We start from the raw sequence: 22,050 nt of genomic DNA, 5'->3' as shown, positions 1-22,050 counted from the left end.
TAATTCCATTCCCATCTCTTCCTTCCCCCCACAAAAATCTTCAATCAAACTCCTTTGTTTTACCATGAGGTAAAAATTTTGCTATACTTTGCATCTCTAGGTCAGAATTAAAACTCGCTGCCAAAGGTATTGTTTTAAAAGGCAAGGACCACTTTAAAGGTATAGTTTTTGTGGCCAGTAATATGAATGGTGGAGTGTAAATACAGAGCAATCCCATGGGCTCGAAGCTTGTAAAGTAAGAATACGTTTGTTTTCCAATAGCAATCGTTCTTTTGAACATTTTTTAAATGTCCTAAGATGTTGGAGTGGATACTTATTTATTAGGGGAGAGAAGACTAAATTCTTAGAAGGTAGAGCAATTCCATTTTGGAATTGGCCCATGAATTTGAGCCAGCTGAAGATGTACTTCTAATAGATGCGTTCCTTTCTGTACGCAAGTTTCTTATCCTCAGGCCTTAACAGGTAGCAAGAGTGCATGGAGTGTATGCTTTAGGTGGTTTTCTAACTGACTGGATGCCTGGGTGCATACAACCAGAATGCCAGTCTGATGGCTCAGGTCATGTGACCTTCTGAGTGGCGTACTGGATTCACTCCACTTCAGGGAGTGTCCCTAAAAGAAGTTATAAACGTTTCTGTATTTGAAATTAAATAAAGCATGAAACTGCTGTCTATGCACATGGTCATTTATCTCTCTCATGGCCATTTTTACATTCAGTTGTAGATTGTGAGTTTCCTGAGGTCTAATTCTTACTTGTTTTTCTTTATATTCCTATGGTGCCTTAGTGGAGCTTTGTGTTTAGTAGGCATTCAGTAAATGTTTCTTGACTGAATAAGTGAATTTCATCCACTTTTTTATCTTCAGTTTGCCTCTTGGAATTTCTGTAGGAGAAACAGTGACCTAAATCCATTTTACAAAGCCCTGGCTGACTCAGTGCATGTGTAGTCCTGCCTTCCCCTAATACCTTCTTAAGTACCCCTCATGCTAAGTACTCCCAGTTCAGCTCATCACTGCAGAACTGTTTACCTCTCCAATGCATCACATTTCTTTTGCCTCCAATCTCTCTGGGTGCCCGGTTGCATTTGGTATCTTTTGTACCATAGTCAGAATACTGCTTAGAGCTGTGTGCATCGGGCACAGCTAAAGCCATTTTCCACACCTCTCTTTCAGGGGTCACTAGTGCTACTCCTAAATAAATCTCACTCAGGAGATGGGATAAAGAGCTCCACGAACCTGTTCTTCCTGTGTTTTCCTGTCTCACATCTAAGGTCATCACCACCAGTCCAGCCCCCCAAGCTAGAATTCTTAGAATGTCCTCAACTCCTGCCTCATCCTCTGCATCGAGTTGTCTTGTCACTTTTCTGCCCAAAATATCTCTGGATTTTATCCTCTCCTCTGTTCCATTGCTTCATGTCAGTTCCTCATCATCTGTCCTTTATTGGACATGGCCTCCTAACTAGTTCCTGGACTTTCCCCCTCTAGTGAACCTGCCACCATTTAAGCTGCCAGAGGTATGCTTTTTAAATCCCACATCTGATCATATCCCTCCTGTCTAGAAATCTCTGAGGGACAAAATTCAAACTGTTTAGCAATGGCATAAAGAGCCCTTCACAGTTATATCGGAGAACCTTCTTGGTTGTAATACAACAACCTTTTGTTGTAATAATCTTACACCTTAAAAAAAATAATAAGTTTGAAGCTTTACAAAGTGAAAAATTGGGGGAGAGGCCTTCACATTCTGGCCCCAGCCTACCTTTCTAGTATAATTTCCAGCAAACTTCCCCTACATGCAAATGTTCATGCACACACACACTCTAACACATGTTCCACTCATGCCTCGTTTTCACTGGTGCTGTAATAGTCCATGTTCCTTTATGCTTCTGAGCCTTCTTTCATGCAGTTCCCTCTGTCTGAAGTGGTCTTAACCCTGTCTCCTCTGCTCATGGCACTGTAAGACACAGCTGGATAGTACCTCTTCCAAGGAGCTTTTCCCAGCACCCCCCAGTAATATTAGTATATTTGGCCACTCCCTTGTCTGTATTCCTCCAGCACTTCACACAAACTTCTGAGATAGGACTTACCATGCTGTACTGTAATTACGGGTTTGTGTAGGTCATGCCCATTAGATGGGATAAGGATCCTAGGATTCCTAGTGCTTAACACAGAGTGCCTAATGTAGTCACCCCTCAGATACTTGTTGGGTGTATGTATGTTCTTCTATTATTAATGTCTGGCTAGCACTATCTCCCAAATACTGACTTAATGATCTCTTATGGCACCTGGATTCAATTTCTCTGACCCATTCCCCCCCCCACCCCCCAAAAAAAGTTCATTTTTCTCTCTGTGACCTGCCTCATGGATTCCCTGGCTCTCTCATCATTTATACTTTTAATCCACTTTATAGGATAGATGAACCTTAGAACATTAGACTGGGAGCCTCAGAGATTCTCTGGGTCTGAAGGTGCTCAGGTGTGTGTATTTTGAAAAACTTCCCCAGAAGATTTCTGATGCCCATCTCAGGTTAAGGACTATAGATTTGTTCCCACCCTCTCACTTCTGTGGTGAGGAAATGGAGTCCCAGAGAAGTTAATTGATTTGCCCAAGGTCATGCAGCTAGAAAACAGCAAAATGAGGACCAAAAACTAGGGTATGCTGATTCCCAGTCCAGTGTCTGCTTTACTGTACGATGATACCTCTGGGGGTGAGGGGGAAGTGGAAATCAACTTCATAGCAGGTTCCTTCTCCCCTGTCTTGTTACCAGAGACTTCCAAAGACCAAGAGGACAGCTTTTCTTGAATCTAGAACTGTTCCATTTCTTCAGTGCAGTCCCAAGCCTGAGTCCCCTTTATTCAGAATTTCTAACCCAATACGGCAGAGGTTTCCTACTCAACAGGACAGATAGAGATTAAGGGGGAAAAAAAAGACAGATGAGAATGCTAACAATGTTCTGAATTTGTTTCTTTTTCCAGAATTTAGAGTCTGAATATCTCCACATCGTCTGAATTCGCCTTAGTTGATTTTACAATTATTTTTCAGAGACTCCTCGGTTATGTTTTTTTAGGAGTAGAGGAACACCGAGACTGAACACTGTGCTTGGAGAGGCTGGGCTGAGAGACTAACAAAGGTGGTATTATACTGTGCAAAGCCAATAAATGTATTCAGGAGACACCTAGATGTGTTTCTAGAGGAGGGCATTAGGGGGAGGGGTCTGGTGAAAAGGAAGAAGGGTGGGATTAAGATAAATTAAAATGGGGCCAGCACGTTGGATAAGGGGACAGCCTCTTCCTGTTCCCACCATTGCTTAAGATTTTTCATTCTGCTTCGTTCAAAAATTAAAAGCAGTCTTTACCATATAACCTCATACCCTCCTGTCCCCCACGGGGAAAAGAACTTAGTTTAAAGGCTATTTCAGCCTGATACAGCTGTGTTTATTACTGGAGTGCTACATCTATGGGATGTTCCTGGAGAATCTCAGACTTAAAACTGGAAAAGAACCTTGAAATAATCTAATCCAGAGATTCTCAAAGTGGTCCCCACACCAGCAGCTTCAGCATCACTTAGGAACTTGCTGAATGAGAAACTCTGGAGGTGAGGCCCAGCAATCTGTATTTTAACAAAGCCTCCAGTTTGAGGGCCACTGCTCTAGTCTGATCCTGTCATTTAAGTGATGGAGAAACTGGCTCTGGGAGAGCTGAGTAAGCTTATGTTAGAAACCAACCGAAGAACGGAACTCAGGTTTCCTGATGGCCAGCTCTTACTGCTCCCCCTGCTAAGAGGAGCAGGGTCTGGCATGGACTAGTGACATGTGAAAGTTGAAGATTTCAGCATAATACAGAAACAGAGGTCAGCAATAGTAATAGCTAACAATTATTGAGCACTTTCTCTTTGCTGTGCACTTTATAAGCACCATTTCAGTCTTATGTTTTACAGCAATCTTAACCATGAAATCCTATCTTCATTTTACAGATGGAGAAACTAAGGATCAGAGAAGTTAGTATATTAGTTTCCTATAGCTGCTGTAACAACTTAGCACAAACTTGGTGACTTAAAACAATAGAACCTTATTCTCATACTTCTGGAAGCTAGAAGTCATTTTCACTAGGCTGAAATCAAGATGTTAACAGGGCCATGCTCTAGGGAAGAAACTGTTCTTTGCCCCTTTCTAGCTTTAGGTGGCTGCTGGCATTCCTTGGCTTGTGGCCACATCACTCCAATCTCTGCCTCTGTGGGCACATTGCATTCTCCTCTTCTATCTGGGTCTAAGCACCCTCTTCCACCCTCTTATAAGGGTGCATGTGATTACAATTAGGGCCCACCTGGAAATCCAGGATAATCTTCCCATCTGAAGATCCTTAATCTAATCACAGCTGTAAAGTCCTTTTTTGCTACATAAGGTAACATTCACAGGTTCCAGGAATTAGGATGTAGATATCTTTTGGGAGACCGTTATTTAGCTTACCAGTTAGGTAACTGAACCAGACTTACACAGTAAATATGAGAGCCTGGATTGGAACCCAAACTTGCCAGACTCTAGAGCCCATGCTCTTAATCACTACTCTGTACTGCCTGAATAGGTTGTTGCTAAAAACTGTGGTTCTAGCATTAGCATTAAGATTTTAAAAGTGTTTACTTCTTCCCCAAACTTGCATTATATTACTGTCATATAACTCAGAACCTGTGAGTCCTTAAGCATCTCTGGTTCTGACTCCTTCAGTTAAATTACTAGAAGGAAGAGATTGTATTTTTTTTCCATTAAAAAAATGGTGATATAATTCATATACCATAAAATTCAGCATTTTGAATGTGCTTTTTTAGTCAATGCACAATGTTATGCAGCCGTCTCCACTATCTAATTCTGGGACATTTTCATCACCTCAGAAAGAAAGCCCATGGCCGTTAGCAGTCATTCCCCATTCCCCTTTCCCCCAGCCCTTGGTAACCACTATTCTACTTTCTGTCTCTGTGGATTTACCTATTCTGGGCATTCCATATAAATGGAATCATATAATATGTGGTCTTTCGTGTCTGGTTTCTTTTACTTAGCATAATGTTTTCAAGGTTCATCCATGTTGTAGCATGTTTCAGTACTTCATACTTTTTATGGATAATCTATTGTATGGATATACCCCATATTATTATCCATTCATCAGTTGATTGACATTTGGGCTGTTTCCATTTTTGGCTTTTTTGAATAATGCTGCTGTGAACATTCATGTACAAGTTTTTATCTGAACATATGTTTTCAGTTCTCTTGGGTATATACCTAAGAGTGGAATTGCTGGGTCATATGGTATGCTATGTTTAGCTTTTTAAGCAACTCAGATATTGTAATTTATATAAAGTTATTTGAATTCCTACTGTGACATCCATTGTTCATTTGTTTATAATGAAATAACATTCTCGTAATTTGTAGTCTTAATCATATTTCTCATCTTATTGCCAAATAAATATTTATACCTGCAATTTTTGACAGTAAAGAGAAAGGATGGTGTGGTATAATGGAAGGAGTTCTGGCCAGCCTGGCCACTCTCTGGGTGAGCTTGAGTAAGTCAAATCACCTCACCTCTCTGGGGAGGAGAGCTTGATGATTTCTAAATTCTCTTCCAGACTTAACATTTGCAACTCTGTGAAAGTCTGAAAAGCTAGCCTTGTGTTAAATCCCAGAGCTTGTGTTCTATTTTTTTAGCAGTTAATCATTCTCTGTCTGATTTCTGTTCCCAGACACAAACAAGGTTTTACCCATCTATCCAACCATTTTATTGTGGTCTGCTAGTTTCCAGGTACTCTGCTAGGCACTGGAGATACAAAGGTGACAAAGATATTGTCCCTGACTCCCCAGTCTAGTAGGAGAAGACAAACATATAAACAGGTAATTATAATATTAAGAGATTATGATATTTAAAAATTGCTCTGCCCAGAGGAGAAAAGCTTGGGGTAGATGACATTTGGTTTGTATCTTTTCGGATGAGTGTTTGCTAGACAGGAACATTCTGGGCAGAGGAATGGCATGGGTAAAGGCAGTGTTCTGTGAGAGGACAAGAGCATGTTTGCCTTTGTTTGGTAGCTTTTTTCCTCTTTCTCCTGCAGTGGTGAAAACAGACTGTCCAGACTAGCTCCATTTTGAGATCCTTCTGTGTGTCCAGTATTCACAGGCTCATCGACTCAAAAGTCTGCAAAATAACACATTTTGTCAAAGTCCTGGCCACCTATAGGTCTTCTTACCTGTTTTTTAAGGGCACTTCAGACTCAGTTTCTGAGTCAGGAGATTTCACTGAATGGCTAAGGAGCCTTGATCAAAATTTGGGTTTTCTCCATAGTAGCAGCTTAGTTCGGGCTCTTGAAAATGCCCTTTTGTCCCCCTAAGGGTTTTAGTTACATAAAAATACTAGGAACGTGAAATTCTACAATATGATCAGCACAGCACAAACTAAATTTCTAACCTTTGACTAGAAACATATATGGAAGGCTTTGTGTTTTAAACTGCCCCCTTCCCAGCCTCCTAGGCTTCATGAGAGGTCATTGTACAGCTCTTTCCATGGTCCCTGTTCTCTTCCTTTTTACTGGAGGGCAAAACTAGGGCAGAGAAATAATTTTTATTCACTTCTGAAAGGTTACAGTAATAAAGAAACTCTTGTTAACATCAGAGAACGTTGCAGCCAAGAGTTTTCACAGTCTGGCATTGTTTATTTTACATGTAATTTGGAACCTTCTGCACTCTTAAAATATTGGCACAAAAATGTTTTAACTGTTGAAGTGCTTCATTGCATGCAGTGGTAGTGTGGTGTGAGAGAGGCAGCAGGGCTCTGGAGAGCGGCTTGCCCTGTTCCTTGGAAAAAGAAATGGGGTAAGTGTATGTGTATGTGTGCAGATACACATTCGCTTGTGTATATATGAGTCTCTCTGCACTGAGAATTAAGAACTTTCTCTGCCCTGATGAACTTCTTTGCTTCCCTTGATTTAACAATGAGAATGATGTAACAATCCTGCTTTCCTATTGCCATGGCTGCCAGAAAGTATAGAGCTTCCCTTATTTGGGTATTTTGATATAATTATTCATTATCCCCTTTCTCTCACACACACTTTGTTAACACTTTTCTTTTACTTTTATCCATCAAAGGATTTTCGTTGTTGTCTTGTTAGGTCGAAATTAAGATCTGAAAACAATTGCAGAAGGATCACACGTGTTAAATGGGAAGACTGCTAGGCTGGCGACTGGGCTTCCTTAGTTCCAGGCCCAACTTTCCTTCCAGAGTTTGGAGGACCTGCTCCTTCCGCCATCTCTTTCTTGTCCTGGAGCCTTAATATAGAGCTATATATTAACCTGACCCTTGCTAAGACCCAGGGATTCCCCAGGGCTGACTATGCACTCTAACCTGTCTGGTCTGGGGACAGTAGCCTGGTTCCCCATAAGCTCTTCTTCCTCCAAATCTGACACTTTGTTCCTTAGCCTCCAAAATGGAGCTTTAGCAAACGAGGCAGAGGTTATCCCCACCAGGTGAGCTCTGCAGAACTATCTCCAGGCCAGGCCCTTCTCTAGGGACCTCCAGCAGGGGGCTCCTTCCCTTGCAGGAGTTCCACTTCAGCTCTGAGAAAAGGATGCTCTGCTGGTATGTGTACCATGACCACCATGCCCTGCTCGCACAGGCTGTAGACTTTCTGTCACAGCCAGCCAGGGGATCCCACACCCTCTGGCCTGGATCCACTTTCAGTGCCCACCAACAGAAGATGAAGTGCTCAGGACCTTGCAGTCTTTCTTTGCTCAGAGAGATCTCTGTTACCTTTCGGAAGACCCTTGCCTTTGGCTTCTTGATCCACGAGAGCAGTCCCTGTGGTGGAGGATCTGGATGAGTACATGCATATGCAGTTTGGGGCTGAGGAGACAGGCCTTTCCCCAACAACCTAGTGAGGGCCCATGTGTCCTGCTCTTCACCTCTAAGGTATGGGTACTTTGTGCTAAACTCTCCAAAGACCGTTTTCCCAAGCAGTTACCTCCCATCACATGGGCTTTGGAACCACACAGATCTGGGTGCTAATCCCTGCTTTGCCATAGTGTGGCCTTGAGACCCTGGGCAAGTCTCTTTACCTCGCATTTCTTTCTCTATAAGCCACACATAGTCTGACTTAAACAATATGATGGTAGTGAAGACTTAGCACAGTACTTGGCACATTTTAGTGCCACTTGGTAAAATAAGGCACTGTATTTGGACCTTTTCTACAGGACCTAGCATAGGCTGCCTTATTTCAAAAGGATTTGTGTACGCATCTGTCATGCCCCACTGGATTCTGCCTCGCTGGAGGATGGAGATCATATCTTTTGTCTTTGTATCACCCGTTTGCCTGGCATGGGTCATGTGCATAGCAGGCCCTCAGTCGATGTTAGCTGAACCTGTTAGGATGACTTGGACAGATAGGGCAGGCATGAATGTTTTAGTTTCTCCATCTGAACCTGGGGAAATAGTAACCCCTTATTTTGGAGCCTTTGAGGACAATTTAAAACGATATGTGTGAAGTGTTTGGAGTCCTTTGAAAGGAAGGTACTGGGGAAATCAATGGTGTTTTTGCTGTTCTTAGGAAAGCCTTTGTGGTTCCCAGCGAATAAATTACTTGTAGTGAGTTTTCTAACACCTCCTACTCTGCTCTGTTCACTGAGGCTTTTAAAAAAATAAATTAAATAACTGCTGTAATGCTTCTTTGCTCTGACTTATAAAGAGATATAATTTTGGTTTTGGACTTTTGACCCCTTTCTGCTCCCAGGAGAGAAATTTCTATCAGAATAATAAAAGGTGTAAACTGTGTGTGTTGCCCCTTTTCTGGGCCTTGGGTAGTTCAGCTGCTGGGGTTAAGAATCAACGGGCTTGTGGTTTGTACCTGGTTATGGGACAAGTAGGAGACGATTCCCATTAAGCACTCCATGGCATTCTCAGTGTCTCCCACACTACTTCTTTTCATCCCTGTCCTATGCCCTTTTGCTAAAATTCTTCAAATTTCACATGAACTCTATTTTCTTTGGTATTTTGAGCATACTTGTTTACGGCTATATCTCTTCTCTTTCAAAGACAGAAGATGTTTATCATCTGCTGTGCTTTAGGTCCCCAGCTGAGTTGCCTGGCAAAGAGGATCCTCCCTCTAGAGGAAACAGGATGGGAAAGTTGAAAAACCACTCACTAGTCTTAGAGCTGGAAGAGCAGGGAATTAAAACTTGGTCCTACCATTAATCAGCAAGTTCAGATGAAGAACCTGGACCAGGTTATTCCTAAGGGCCCCTTCCAGCTCAGACAAAAATCTGTGAGATAAGAATTTTCCAACCCTGGGGAGAATTTACAAGAGTGAACAGTAGTTTGCCACACTTCCCACTTGTTCTCTAAGCCTCTCTTGCTTTGTAGCCCTGGATGACTGTCCCTGTCCCTAATATCCTTTGCTCAAAGGCCCATGAGAGACTAGAGTGGTTTGGGGACAGATGTGGGTTCAAACATGCTAGAGTAGTCTGGTTTGAAGCAGTGGGTAGATGTGGATGTCAGAAGACTCCCACTTGGTGATGACCCCCAAGGACTGTGTAAAGGAAGTCCATCCAGACTGCTCTGGCTGGTAGCGGGAAGCCCCAGTCAGGGCTAGCCCTAGCTGATCAGATTTGCAAAGCAATCAGTGTTTCTATTTTGTGCCGCTTCAGTGGCTGGCAATCCCCTAGAAGCTTGACAGCCACAAGGATAATCCTAATTCAGCCTTTTCCAATTGAGGACACTAAATCCTGGCAAGGAAAGTGGCTTGTTCAGTGTCACATATTAGTAGCAGGGCAGAGATTAGAACTCACTGCTGGTTCATTTTGTTGCTCTTTTCATTACATCATCCTATCACCTTTGCCATCATCCTGCCACCTTTGCCATTCCCTAGAGCTACCATGTACACCTTCCATTTTGTCTTCCTGTCTTAAAGACCTCTTTTGGTCCTTTTAAGGTCAGTGTTCCTGTGTCTAGTGCAGTGCTTCGTACATAATAGGCCTTTATCAGATGTTAGTGAATGAGTGAGTGAACTCAGAGTCTTTTCCTAACTCATTAGAATCAACTCCCTATTGCTACCTTTCCTGATAAACTGACGCTAAATTGTTGATGGATGTTAATAGGTTAATGTTTTAATGGTCCCTGATAACATTTGCATTTGAATGGGGGGCTTCTTGTAACTAGTGTCTTTGGAAGGAGGAGTGATTGCAGTAGCACTGGGGAGCTCTTGGGGTCAGGGAGGATTGATGATGCCCCCCACTCCATGTCCTACCACAGAGTAGGCAGCTGTCTGCTCTTTTCCCCTGTGGGTTTAACCTGGCACTGGGCACTACCAGAGGGCGATGGTTCTCCTAAGATCGGGATACCTATGTGAAAAAAAGTTCTGGAAGCCAAGATGTCAGACCCAGGATACATTAGAGCTATATATTGATTGCAGCTGCCCTGGATGTGCTGTGAGTATTTCTGGATCCGTTGGTGAGACAGCCGCAACACTCCTTTTCCCGATCATTTCCCTAAATGCTGGCTGAATGATGCTGTGGGGTTGGTTAGAGCTGAAAGGGCCTAGCTGGAAAGCAAGCACTTCTTTTTCCATGTCGACTGCCATCTATTTAGCTGATCTTTTCTGAGTGTCAGCCATATGTGCCGTAAACGTGACATCTCTGATGCTCAAAGGAGCGGGAAGAACTACAAGGAGCCCTTCATTAAAACAACCACTATCAGGACTTCAGTTGTCTTACGCTCAGAACAGGTCCTGACCTCTCACCTGAACTCACTGTAGGCTCCTTCACTGGTCCCCCTGCCTCTTGACTCTTCATCTCAGTTCCATCCTGCAAATCATTTAACAGCCTGGCTCATCTTCCTGAACACTACTCATGTCAAATACTCATCACACAGAAACCCACAGTGGCTGCCCGGTGCCGGCTAGGTGTGTGCCATCCCCCTTAACCTGTCCTCGAGGCTCCTTGTGGTTCACCGTCATTTTCTTTTCTGCCTACCCCACTTTTCTTCCAGTTTCTGCCTGTCCATAGTCTACTGTCTCCTCTTGAAATCTTCCCTAACTCATCCAGATTTACATTTGTGTGTTATTCTACCAGTGTGATTATAAATTTCTCAAGTGCAAGAATCATGGGGCGTCCTTGAGTTAACCTCCTTAGGGCCCAGCACAGAGCAAGGCACATTGTAAGTACACAGGAAATGCTTCTTGATTTGATTTAAGAAGTAATTTTGTTGCATTGCAAGGGACTCTGCCCTTGAAGTAAATGAAGTAAAATAATCCTTTCAGAAATTGACACAGGTATTGAGACATCTGTGCTGGGTAAAGTGTATTCTGAATAATATTTTTTCTTGATTAATTTTCCTTAACTATTGCCTTGACCCTTTCTCATCTGGCATGGCGGTGCAGAACATATAGAGGCATGGGGCTTCCCATTTTCCCTTCCTGCAGTCCCCAGATGCCCTGTACCATCATGAAGTGTTCACTCAGTGCCTGCTATGTGCTGGGGACACAGATGGGACCATGTGGCCTTGTCCTTCAGGAATTTGTAGTAAAGCTTCCATCAAACATCCCTGGTTCTGTCCTTGAGTCATTTCCCTACCTTCATGTCAGTGCTTGCCAACTGTTAGCAGCAGCAGGCTCCCACCCTATCCCCACATCTGTACACCAGACACAGGCCCTTCCAATCTTAGGGACCTTGAATGATAGGGTTAGGGTAATAACACTAAATTACTATCTAGCATCCTATATATTTTATTTTGCTTATTGTGACCCTTCCTCCCTCCCAGAATGTAATCTCTAGGAGTTCAGGAATTACCTCTCATTTATTGCTGTAGCCTCAACTCCCAGAGCAGTGCTTGGTGCATGGTTAGCATGCATATACATTTGTTGAATGATGAAGGCATTACTGAATTCTTTTTTCCTCAAGGTCCAGCAGCATTATTAATTTGTATGGCGCTATTAAGGATTGTTTTCACTCATGTATTTATTCAAGGAACATTTTGGTCTCTCACCATGTGCTAATCCCTAAATGCTGCTGGTAGAGCGTATGCCATAGAGAAATGATCTTACAGGGTTTACAATCTAGTCTTTGCCAAGAAGAGAAATGAAGTTGAATCTTTAATAGATTAAGTTCCAAACTAAATAGATGAACAAGTAAGATAGAGTTCACCTGGTTTTTGTTTCATTTTGTTTTGTTTTAGGTGCAGACTTCCTAGAGAAGCTGGCCCAGAGCAGGGTTGAGAGTGGTGGCAGGATGGCACAGGGAACTAGGCAGCTCCCAGGTGCTGAAGGGAGGGACGGAGACTGCCAGGGCCTCGTCTCAGGTGAAGGAGTGGGTCAGGTTTCTCACCTCCCTTCCAAGGCAATGTCACGGTGTTTGAGAGCACGTGGGCACTGAAGCCAGACTGTTTGGGCTCAGGTCCCACCCCAGCTGTGTGACCCTGGGCAAAGTCTTAATCTCTGTGCCTCAGCTTTCTGTCTGTAAAATAGGGATAGCTATGTTACCTACCTCACCTTACAGCTTTGTGGAGAATAAATGAGCTATCATGTGTGAGACTCTCTGAATAGTACCTGGGACCGAGTAGGTGTTTGCTGTATAAACTTTACTACTTATTGTTAAGCGTTTTTATCTCATGTGATAATGTAAAAAGAAAAAAGAAAGGCAATTTTGCATAGTTTGAATGGAAAAACTGACTCAGAAAAAAAAAAGACTCAGAGATTTGTACTCTAGAGTCACAAGGTGGGGAAATGGAGCTGCTTGGGCCCAGAATTTGCTTAGATTTCAGAGTATTTCTTAGGCTGGAGTGGGACTTGAATACAGATCACTAGAGAGAGCATCTCTTTAACAGATACAGCATTCCAGCAGCAGTTTTCTTTTTCCTTTATAAAATGCTTACCCTTTGGGCTTCCCTGGTGGTGCAGTGGTTAAGAATCCACCTTCCAATACAAGGGACATGGGTTCGAGCCCTGATCCGGGAAGAACCCACATGCCACACAGCAACTAAGCCTGTGTGCCACAACTACTGAGCCTGCACTCTAGAGCCCACGAGCCACAACTACTGAATCCTGAGTGCCTAGAGCCCGTGCTCTGCAACAAGAGAAGCCACCATAGTGAGAAGCCCACGCACTGCAATGAAGAGTAGCCCCCGCTCACTGCAACTAGAGAAAGCCCGTGTGCAGCAGTGAAGACCCAACACAGCCAAAAATAAATAAATAAATTTATGTTTTTTGAAAAATGCTTACCCTTTTAAGAACATTGTACAGAAAAAAGAGGACAAAAAAGGATTACCCTATAGAGTTGGGGTCACTCTCAGAGCACAAGGCCAAGTGTCCATTCCGTTTTCAGGGGGTATTCGGACGTTACTCCTTGGCTTCCTCATGACTTGAGCAGGAGTGATCATATCACTCCTACCCAGAATCCAGGCTCAGCCATTCCCAGGATACTGCTACAAGATTCTATAAGCTATCAGCTGAATGGCAGTTCTGTTTGAGTCGTAAAAGAATGTTGGACTACGAGTCAGAATACCTTGTTTCTGTAAACATCTAGAACATTTATGAGCTGAGTGATAATTAGGCAATTCATCTGACCTTTCTGAGCCTTTGTTTCCTCATCTCTACAGCAGGGAACAGCTTCTTTCTCAGATTACCACAGGGTCAGTATTTTGGAAATTGTATGGTGCAGAACAGTAAGCAGTAAGGAAACAGCAGTAAAGGACAAGCATTCTGTGATCCATACAGAACAGTGGAAATAGCCACTTTATTGTTCGGAGCTATAGGTTTTTGTCTGACCTCCTCTGCCCAGCTGGAGTCACCAGTTAACATGTGTGATTCAGTTAATTAGGGTTTCCCATCTCTTTTGCTCCCTATTACTGCAGAGAAGGAGAATTCAGTCTGTTTGATAAAAGGGCTTCCAATCTCAAGATCGGGAAGGGGCTAGATTTTGGACCGTCTGAGAAAATGTGGCCGTCCAGGTAACATGATGTCTGTCTTAAAATCGCTGAGTGGGAAAGGACTCTGGCTGGGGCCTGTGAGCTCAGTGTTGCCTCTAGATCCTCTAGGTTGTTTAGATCCTCAGCACCCAGGAAAAGTGACAGTGCCCAGGCTCCATTCACAAAGAACTCTCAAACTTGTTAATTATCCATTTTCAGCTGTTTGGTTATATGTCTGTGCATCTGAGATAGCCAGCATTGATGGGGAGCAAGCATCCTCTAGTTCTCCACTGTCTGCAGTCTGCCTAAATTTAATAGAAAATCATTAAAAAAGCAAAGTTGTGCCTGCAGCTTTTCTGCACTTATAAATACAGTCATGAGGTCCAGGGTGCAATTGGGAGCCTGCAAGTGTCTCTGGAAACCTAGGTGTGTCAGCATCTTCTTGCTGACAGAAATCAGACCTCATGGCTGCAGGTAGAATGCAGAGGACCCAGAGGAATGACAGCCACTGACACGTGGTGAACAAATTACTAGGAAAGGGGCTCAGGCTCCTAGGCCCTGGTGTGCTATACTGCTGCTCTGCTGGAGACGCCTGCGGGCTCAAGCTAAATACACATCTTGCTCATATTACATCTTGTCCAAGTAAGATTTTCCATTACTACAACACAGGAGACGTTGAGGGCACCGTGACTGCTAAAACCCTACAAGACTGGTTGTCTACACTTAGCGCTGCCAGGGTCAGAAAGTCATCAGCCTATGATTGCGTATAACTGTTGCATTCTTTTTTTCAGCTGGCATTCAGTGAAGTCTGATTAGGTGTGAGTCATGGCCTCACCTTCTGCTCCACATTCACTTCATAATCAAATCCTGTTGATCTTGCTGGACTTTTTCCTCTTTATTCGCCACTTACATTAATTCAGTTTCTTACCAACTCTCACCTGAGCCATTGCCACAGCCTCCTCTGGGATTCCTGCCTCCGATCCTTCCCCCAGCTTTGTGGTTTGTACTTGCCGGGTTACTTTTCTTTTTTTCCCCTTATTTATTTATTTATTTGCTGCGCTGGGTCTTCATTGCTGCGCTCGGGCTTTCTCTAGTTGTGGCAAGCAGGGACTACTCTTCGTTGCGGTGTGCAGGCTTCTCATTGCGGTGGCTTCTCTTGTTGCGGAGCATGGGCTCTAGGTGCGCGGGCTTCAGTAGTTGCAGCACGAGGGCTCAGTAGTTGCAGTGCATGGGCTCTAGAGCACGCGGGCTTCAGTAGTTGCAGTGCGTGGACTCAGTAGTTGCGGCTCGCAGGCTCCAGAGCACAGGCTCAGTAGTTGTGGCACATGGGCTTAGTTGCTCCACGGCATGTGGGATACTCCTGGACCAGGAATTGAACCTGTGTCCCCTGCATTGGCAGGCAGATACTTAACCACTGGACCACCAGGGAAGTCCCGGGTTACTTTTCAAAAACAAATCTATCCAATAGCACAGGGAACTATATTCAATATCTTGTAATAATATATAATGGAAAAGAATCTGAAAAAGAATATATATATTGTTAATTGTCCATATATATATATTACTGAATCACTTTTGCTGTACACCTGAAACTAACACAGCTTCGTAAATCAACTATACTTCAGTGAAATAACAGTAACAACAAATCTATCCATGCATCTTCCCTGTGCTAAGAACTCTTCTTTGTCTTTCCTTCATTGGCATTCAGGGCCATTTATAGTCAAACGTAAACTGCCTTTCCAGCTCTACCTTCTGCTTCGTCCCATCATGAGCTCTTTGTTACAGATTTTCCTCTGAGGATGCTGTAGTTGTTCCCCTCTCTGTGGCTTTGCACATACTATTTTTTCTGTCTAAAAGGTACAAATCCTCGTCATCCTTTAATAGCCAGTGTAATAAATGTTACCTCATCTCTGAAGCCTTTGAGCCCCCAGACTCACCACTGCCATTTTTTACATACAGTATGTTTTTACAATCATTTGTATGTCATTTCATATGAGATTACAAACTTCTTGAGAACAGGTTCTGTGTTTTATTCATCTTTTATGCCCAGCATGTACCATGATGCCTAGAATATGGTGGGCACTCAATATATACTTATCAAATGCATGCAAGGCAATGTAGAACTCTGCACCCAGACAGCTTTATGGTCTAGCAAGGAACGTAAATTACTTCATGACACTACTGCTCAAAATCGAGAAGTATCATGAGAGGCTTTAATATATACATACATATGGTTAAGTCGCAGACTGAAATACTTGTGTGGGAAGAACCATTTGTAATTGGAATTATCTTTTATTGTGGTGAAATATATATAACATAATATTTATCAATTTAGCCATTGTAAGTATACAATTCAGTGGCATTAGATACAGTCACAATGTTGTGTAACCGTCACCACTGTCTATCATAGGATTTTTTTTTTTTTTGGCCACACCCCTTGGCATTTGGGATCTTAGTTCCCCAACCAGGGATCGAACCTGCACCCCCTGCATTGGAAGTGTGGAGTTTTAACCACTGGACCGCCAGGGAAGTCCCACCACTGTCTATCTGTCGCCCAGATTTCTTCATCATTCCCAGTAAAAACTTTATACCCATTAAATAACTCCCCCATTTCCACTCCCCCCAGACCCTGGTAACCTCTATTCTACTTTATGTCTCTATGAATTTGCCTATCTTAGGTACCTACTATAGGAGGAATCATACAATATTTGTCCTTCTGTGTCTGACTTATTTCATTAGGTATAATGTTTTCAAGGCTTATCCATGTTGTAGCATATATCAAAATTTCATTCCCGGGGCTTCCCTGGTGGCGCAGTGGTAGAGAGTCCGCCTGCCGATGCAGGGGACATGCGTTCTTGCCCCGGTCTGGGAAGATCCCACATGCCGCGGAGCGGCAGGGCCCGTGAGCCATGGCCGCTGAGCCTGCGCATCCAGAGCCTGTGCTCCACAACGGGAGAGGCCACAACAGTGAGAGGCCCGCGTACCGCAAAAAAAAAAAAAATTCATTCCTTTTTATGGCTGAATAATATTCCATTGTATGTATATACCACATTTTGTTTATCCATTCATCTGTTGATAAACACTTTGTTTCCATCTTTTGGCTAGTGTAAATAATGCTGATAGGAACATTCAAATGTCTGTTCCAGTCTCAGCTTTCAATTCTTTTGGATATATACTTAGGAGTGGAATTACTGGGTCATAGGGTAGTTCTATGTTTAACCTTTTGAGAAATCACCAAACTGTTTTCCCTAGTGGCTGTACCATTTTCCATTCCCACCAGCAGTGCATGAAGGTTCCAATTTTTCCACATTCTCATCAGTGCTTGTTATTTTTCTTTTCTTTTCTTTTTTTATTTTTTGCAATACACGGGCCTCTCACTGTTGTGGCCTCTCCCGTTGCGGAGCACAGGCTCCGGACGCGCAGGCTCAGTGTCCATGGTCCACGGGCCCAGCCGCTCCACGGCATGTGGGATCTTCCCAGACCGGGTCATGAACCCGTGTCCCCTGCATCGGCAGGCAGACTCTCAACCACTGCGCCACCAGGGAAGCCCTCTTTTTTCTTCTTTTTAAAATTGTAGCCATCCTAGTGGATGTGAATGGAATTATCCTTTGCTTATGCTTCAGATAATTGTCTTGCTAATTGGTTCTAATTTGCTTATTGACCATTGGTGACCATTAATAAGTTAGACTGTTTTCACTTTCCAAATCTTGTATTTAACGAAAACCAAATCCTGATCAAAACTTTCATGCATTGGCACTTGTTTGCAGGGCATAAGTCCTTTCTTAAACTTGGAAATATAAGCAGAAAAGCACTTCTTAGTTTCCTAATTATTCTTCCATAGTACTTGTTATAGAGCAGGCAGGGATCAAAGGTCTGTTAATGTTTGATCTGTTCACATCAGAGAGTTAATTGGCTATTATCTTGTTAGAGTGACTAATGAGAGAGGAAAACTCAATTGCCCACTTTGTGTTTTCTTACCCTGGCAATCATGAAGTTCCTTCTCTTTTCAGTCATAAAGTCTCCTTTTTACTTGAAACTGCTTGTGTATGTATTTTGGGGTCTTGTTTGTTTGTTTTTTAATTTTTTTTGGCTGCACCATGCGGCTTGTGGGATCTTAGTTCCCTGACCAGGGATTGAACCTGGGCCCTCCGCAGTGAGAGCGTAGAGTCCTAACCACTGGACCACCAGGGAATTCCCTTATGTATGTATTTTGCCTCCAAATCTAGAACTCTGTTAGATGGTAGTAGTGGAACTAGAAGTGGTCTTGAAACTTTTTTCAGTGGAAGAGATTGCTTTGAGAGAGGTGTGGAGTTTCAGAGGCCATGTGAAAACAGACTGAAAGGACAGGAGTTGAACCTCTTCTGGCTAGAGCAGAGTTGTGTTTGAAAACCATGAAAACAGTAGCAGCATGTATACAAAGTTGCTCAACCCCTTACCAAATTTTTGTATTCAGGGAGCTTTCTTAAAATTTGTAAAAAGTACGTGGGCATCAATAATACAAGAGGTAATTATGACAGGAAATATTATATCGATTCATTCTACAGACATGTGCTGAGGAGTGTGCCATCTTCGCCCTCAAGGAGCTCACGCTCTAATACAGTGGGGGGGGGGCAACCTGTGAACAGACGGTTAACATAATACAGTGCATCTTCCTGGTGGAAATATTAAACACCATGTGAAGGAAAAAGCAGTACGCTTTGGGAGCTTGAACGGCTTCACAGAAAACGGAGTGATTCCTTTTCTATAAAATGACAGTAACACCCCCTTTTTAGGATTATTGTGAACATTAAAGAGATAACACATATAAAGTTTTTAATATAGTTTCTGGCACATGGTAGGCATTCAACAAATGTTAATTGTTAGTTAATGTTATTATTATGGAGAGGTTTTATTGAGTTGATGAATGACAGTATATCCATTGATTGCAAGCAACAGAGGCTGCAGCTAATTTAAGCAAACAAAGGAGTTCATTGGGGGCTAGCTAAAGCTCAGGGAACGGGAAGGAGAGTTTAACAGCAGGCCTCAGGAAGGAAAGATACAAGGAAGCTCAGGGATCCTAGTATTAGTAATAGGAATTTAGTAATCTCTTTGGGATGATCCAATTTTAGCTGTCTTTTATCTTTGGATGTTTCTACTCAGAAACAAGTCTCATTAGATTAGCTTGGACTCTGGGCCCCTCTCTGTGATGAAGGGACATCGTTCTAGGATCAGCAGCCTACTAACTCATATGGAGTTGGAGAGGAGTAGGAAGGCTCTAAGGAAGGGATGCTGAGAGAGTGAGTGATTTTTACCTTAGACAGTATCAGAATACTTCCAAGATCTACTGATCCTTTGAGGCTGATGATGTAAGCAAACAGGCCAACCCATGGAACGGCCTCTGGGTGTTTCTGTTGGCCATAGAATCGACTGTCCTGGCTTGTGACCAGTGCCAACCCAATGTGATCATTCCAATCTGACATTCATTGAAATTCCTCTGGTCTCTTCATGTTTATTAAGTACTGTAGCTAAAACAAAGACTCTTGACTATTACAATAATAGAGGAAGGAAAACTTTCTGAGCTTTGTATATTGCATTTCTTTTGATGTATTCAGTTATGATTACCTTTTCACATTTCTCATTTATCAGCTCATGATCAGGGATTTGCTCTAGGTCTTAATTATGACCACATAGTCAGACCCTTCCTTCAGCCTGTTATTTATTTATTTTGGCCTAGACATGCTACTGTGCATCTGACCTTGTTGAGTCTCATCTCAGTTTCTAGGATGATTTTTCAACACTTCAGGGTCATTTCCATTTTACTTTTGTTTTCCATCGTACTGAAATTAGCAATTTTTGCTTATGTGATTCTCCATTTCTGATATGACTTATCAGAAGCAGAAAGGTGTGACAGTGTAGAGAAGACACTAGATTTAGGTACCAGCGGAGATAAAAATTCCAACACTGCTAGCACACAAGCAGGGTGTGACTTTGGGGCAAGTAACTTAGCATTTTCAAGCTTCTGTTTCCTTGTTTATAGAATTGGGACAACAGCGCATGAGACTTGTCCTGTGGGATACAATCAAAAATTTTGGAAATCAGAGTAGATTAGAGCTATCTCCCTCTTAGCTGTATGTCTTGGCATGGAAGAAAATGAACTTGGCGTGATAGTTTGATTTTCCCAGGACCTTAATGTACCTCATCAGCTTCTTTTCAAGGTGATTACAGGCTTACTGGTATGTTTGAATGCCTTATTAAGAGGGTAAATGACTGTAATTTCCAAGGACAGCCATCTCTTGTTTTGCTATTTTCCAAGCCTGAGGAAAAGGCTCCTGTGCTTTGTAACCATTTAGAAATTAAGGTTGAGAAAGTAACAACCGTGTACCTTGTTTTTCAGGACCTTATCAAGCTATGCAGATCTTGAATATTCAGATCCCAAGCAATAAAACTGGGACTTTCAAAACACATAAATAAATAAATAATAAGGAAGAGTATTTTTAAAGGCATTTCAATGCAGCAAGCCTCTCTGGTGCATTAAAAGTTTGAAGTGATTTATTAAAATGAGATGTAAGGATTATCTCATGCCTTGTTTAGTTTGGCTTTTCATCACAGCTGGAACATGCTATACTCATGTTCACATCATTTTCTAAAAAAAGGAAAAGAAATTGTCCATCTTTTCATATTTTATTATTTTTCCTTTTCTTTCTTCTTGGTACTAACACAGTTTTCTCTGGACCTACCAAACGCACACGCACGCACACACAGAGTTTTATTTGTTGTATTTTGTGATCATTGCTGAAAGAGCCTCAGTAGATCTTCTAGTCATAATGCGAGTGAGTTACATGCACACATGTGTATTTGGTCTCTCCATGTGCCCTTCTCTCTTTCTATCTACTTTCACCCGTTTCTGTGTATTTCATATAATATTGCACAGTGAGCTCATTTCTAACATTAAACTTAAATAGACTGGCTGGGGCTTCCCTGGTGGTGCAGTGGTTGAGAGTCTGCCTGCCGATGCAGGGGACACAGGTTCATGCCCCAGTCCAGGAAGATCCCACATGCCGCGGAGCGGCTGGGCCCGTGAGCCATGGCCGCTGAGCCTGCGCGTCCGGAGCCTGTGCTCTGCAACGGGAGAGGCCCCAACAGGGAGAGGCCCGCGTACCGCAAAAAAAAAAAAAAAATAGACTGGCTGATGTTCAGTGCACACTAGTTTATTGCCATGCAGTGCCTGTGTAGCCCATGGTGTTGACATTGCAAAGTGTTGCTGATGTCATTACTAACCCCTAGAAAGACAACTAAAACCTGACCTGCCATCTTTTGTGCTGCATTGTAGCCTTATGGTGAATTTGATACATTCCTTATGCTTCAGTCAGCAACTCTAGGCACGCTTTATCATTCACTCATTGCAACAAATCTTTATTAGCCTGCTACTGTTAGCAGCTTTGCCTCAGTAGCCTTAAAGTTTATTCTTATCTTCATTCTCATCAGTTCTTGTGCTACCCATACCAACCTTCTTCCATTTTCCCCTCCTACACCATAATTATACTTTTTTCCCTCCAGTTTACCCAGGAGTGGGGCTTAGCTTATGCTAGAAATGTATGACGTATTAGTAATTGGCCACTGATCACCCATCTTGTAGCCCATCTCTAGCGACCATTGTGATCAGGAGTATCTGCATTGTGTTTACCCAAGACCATAGTAGCATTCGCCCAGCCTCTACAGGTAACCTGAGGTATAGGGCATATGAAAGGGCAGCCACATTATTTATGGTGTTTGTTCCAACATAGATAAGCAATGGAATTGAACTGCTCTGTATTCTAATCTTGACCCACTATTTCCTAGCTGTATAACCTTAACCTTCCCAAACACCAGTTTCCTCTTCTCTAAAGTGGGGACAGTAATAGCACCTATCTCAGAGAGTCACTGGGAAGGATTAAGTGAGCTCATGTGTATAAAGCTCTTAGCATAGTTCTTGGCACATGGTAAACAGTGAATTATGGGAACTGTTTCTGAGACACTTTTGTAGACTGGGGAGAGAGGAGGCTTTTCAGAAGATATAATTTGTAAGTTATGTCTTAGAGGTTAAGAAGGAGTTAGCATCCCAGTGGATAAAGAAGGGAGAGGGATTCCTGGCAGCAGTGTGCTTGAGAGCTATAA

At 42.8% G+C, this 22,050-nt stretch overlaps 1 protein-coding gene and 1 non-coding gene across 3 annotated transcripts in view; one reads left to right on the top strand and one right to left on the bottom strand.

Moving 5' to 3' along the window:
• Positions 1-22,050, top strand: part of UQCC1 (ubiquinol-cytochrome c reductase complex assembly factor 1) — a 90,927-nt gene that overhangs the window by 53,283 nt on the left and 15,594 nt on the right. The gene's annotated exons all lie outside the window — the stretch shown is intronic.
• TRNAE-CUC (transfer RNA glutamic acid (anticodon CUC)) lies at positions 18,036-18,108 on the bottom strand. The gene has a single exon. It is a non-coding gene; the product is annotated as a tRNA-Glu (tRNA).

Source organism: Neophocaena asiaeorientalis, unplaced genomic scaffold (genome assembly GCF_003031525.2).
Source record: "Neophocaena asiaeorientalis asiaeorientalis breed wild unplaced genomic scaffold, Neophocaena_asiaeorientalis_V1.1 scaffold82, whole genome shotgun sequence".
NCBI lineage: Eukaryota > Metazoa > Chordata > Mammalia > Artiodactyla > Phocoenidae > Neophocaena > Neophocaena asiaeorientalis.
The sequence above is the reverse complement of the archived record's forward strand: the minus strand, read 5'-3'. Positions and strand labels throughout refer to the sequence as shown.